The sequence below is a fragment of the Ailuropoda melanoleuca genome, chromosome 15, assembly GCF_002007445.2.
Source record: "Ailuropoda melanoleuca isolate Jingjing chromosome 15, ASM200744v2, whole genome shotgun sequence".
Lineage (NCBI taxonomy): Eukaryota > Metazoa > Chordata > Mammalia > Carnivora > Ursidae > Ailuropoda > Ailuropoda melanoleuca.
Genome location: NC_048232.1, coordinates 78,774,192 through 78,777,018, shown reverse-complemented (window position 1 = coordinate 78,777,018; position 2,827 = coordinate 78,774,192). Strand labels below are relative to the sequence as shown.

The following is a 2,827-nucleotide window of genomic DNA, read 5'->3' as shown; positions in this document are numbered from 1 at the left end:
CTATCCAGCTCAACTCAGGGGACTGGCTGAAAAAGGGGTCCCCTACTCCTCCGCCATCTTAACCTCCTCCCGATATCTTATAATCTCTCGTTGTTTGCCTCTCCCCAGCACCTGATGCGGCTGAGCTCCTTGTCATGTGTTTATTGGCCATTCAAATGAACACGTCTGGGAATTGTTGTTTATGGCCTTCATCCATCATTATTCCGAATTGTTCTTCCTTTTGTTAGTGACTTGTAGGAGCTCTTTACGTATTCTAGACACTAATTTTTTGTAGGTCGTGTGCTTTGCAAACATGTCCCAATCTATTGCCTTTTAACTTTGTTTGTACTGGCTTTGTTGTACAGACTGTATACTTTTTATTTTTTATTTATTTATTTTTTTAAAAAGATTTTATTTTTATTTATTTATTTGACAGAGAGAGACACAGCAAGAAAGGGAACACCAGCAGGGGGAGTGGGAAAGGGAGAAGCAGGCTTCCCACTGAGCAGGAAGCCCGATGCGGGGCTCGATCCCAGGACCCTGGGATCATGACCTGAGCCGAAGGCAGACGCTTAACGACTGAGCCACCCAGGCGCCCCTGGACTGTATATTTTTTAAAGTCAGAGAGTTTTTCATTACATACAATGAAGGGACCAAACAGTAGAATTTCAGGTGTCTGCCCAGCAGTTTGTGGAAGGAGGAAGATGCAGTCTTTGGAGCTGGGACCTTCATTACAGCCCCCATCATGCCACTGGGGGGAATCCCATAAAATCCCCTTGACTCTCAGGCCCTAATGTTTGTCAGTGTGGATGGGGCTGCCTCCTGCCCTGGGTCCCCAGGCTGCCTCTCTTATCGGAAAACCATCCTGCAGACCGTAGTCCGTGGAAGCCAGCAATCTCAGCAGCTGCCTTTCTTGCAGAATTACCTTACCCATCGCCAACCCTAGCACTTTGCTGACTTGCAGAAATAAACCATTTCTCCTTTTTGATATGTTTGCGTGATAACGGGCAATGCAAGAGCGAGGGATGGAAACTAAACTGACCCAGGGTTGTACTGGCTTGTCCAGGGTTGTAGAAGCAGCAAATAGAACATTCCTGCCCCTTCCAGAGGCTCAGACAGGCCGGCCCGAGGAGGGGACCCCTGGGAGAGCTGTGAGTAGCCCATACCCACAGATGGAGGGGAGCCTTTTCCGTGGCAGGCAGGCCCTGGTTCACATGCCTCCTGTAGAAACTCGAACCATGACGTTTGAAGTACTGTATATTGTCATTCAGTTTTTGCTGTGTACCAGGTTACCCCAAAACTGAGTGACTTGAAAACAGCAGCCATGTGTTGGCTCATGGTTCCGTGGACTGGCATGTGAGGCTGGGCTCCAGTGACTGTTTAATTTCTTCTGGTTTCACTCACGTGCCGTGGCCAGCTGTGGGGCAGCTCGGTGGCTCTGTTCCTGGAGTTGGGCAGCTGTTGGCTGGGCGGGGAGGGGGTGACCGGACCACTATCTCTTCTCCCCCAGCAGGCTTCCCTGGACTTGCTCACATGCTTCTCAAGATTGCCGAAGCCACAAAAGCAAAAGCTGCATCACCAACTGGGACTGAGGCCCAGGACTCACACAACACTTCCGCCATATTCTGTTGGCCAAACTCAACCACCGGGGCTGTTCCAGATCAAGAGGTGAGAAGCCAACTCCCCTTCTTCGTGGGAGAAGCTGGAAAGCACTGTGGCCATTTTCTCCATCTACCATGGAGAATTCCGACATGGAAACCCCAGCTCGAGGTGGTTGCCAGACTCTTGTCATCGACAAACTTCCCTCTCAGGTTTACTTCTCATCATGAAAATGTATATGACGGGGACAAAACTGTTAATGGATGCATAGCCATGTCCTCGTTCTCTGCATGAAGGAAACATCTAGCATTGTCTGGTGGGTTAGTGTGCAACTCTGCACCAGCCACACACACACACACACACACACACACACACACACACACACTCTGCAGACTGATCTAATTTCTCACCTGGAGAAAACAGGGAAGCTGGGCTGAGAGATCTGGTTTGGAAAGCTTTGAGAGAGACATGGGAGAAGAACAGGAAAATAAGTAGGAGAAGGAGAACCCCCACTGGTGATTTGGGGAGACCTGAGGGCAGAGCATGGAATGGAAGGGGAGGCTTTGGGCTACTGCTGAGCATGGAGGCTTGGAGACTGGGAGGGATGGGGAGGAATGTTAAAGAGCATGGCTCTGTATTAGGATTTGAGTCTTCTGTAACGTTCTTTGAGAGATTCAGATGCAGACTGGAAATACGTTTGACAGTAGGACTCCATACGAGGCACCCCAAGACTGGAGTGTGTGAGCTCTGGCACTTAATTAAGGTTATGATAGTGATTTGTCACTTTGCTGAGGCATGATCTGGAATTCTGTCTGCTTCCAGGTGGTGTAGGGCGTGTGTCAGCCGACCGAAGAGGCTCCCACCTGCTCACCCTCCACCATGTGGGGCTACCTTGCCCATCCCCACAGGTCTGCCGTGACATCCTTCAGTTGGAAGTCTAAAGGTGGCTGCAGGATTGCCTCTGTCTTTGTGAGGAGAATACCTGGAGTGTTCGTGAGGGGACAACAGCCCATGGCAGGGATCTCCAGCATTTTGGCCGTTTAGGGTGGTCCGTTGTCAAAAAGCTTTTTTGTCTAGTTGCTTTACTGAATTTGTTGGGTTTGTGAAGGAAAGAGCTATTACATGCTAGATTTAAGATGTGTTATTTTCAATATTTAAAAAAAATACTCTGGGGGCACCTGGGTGGCTCAGTCTGTTAAGCATCTGAGTCTTGCTTTTGGCTCAGGTCATGATCTCAGGGTCGTGAGAT

At 49.4% G+C, this 2,827-nt stretch overlaps 1 long non-coding RNA gene across 1 annotated transcript in view; it reads left to right on the top strand.

Moving 5' to 3' along the window:
• Window positions 1–2,458, top strand: part of LOC117796297 — a 14,473-nt gene extending 12,015 nt beyond the window's left edge. Inside the window, exons 2-3 of the long non-coding RNA XR_004620694.1 lie at window positions 1,490–1,647; window positions 2,401–2,458. This is a non-coding gene — a long non-coding RNA (uncharacterized LOC117796297). The remainder of the gene's footprint in view (window positions 1–1,489; window positions 1,648–2,400) is intronic.
• Window positions 2,459–2,827: the final 369 nt, after the last annotated feature.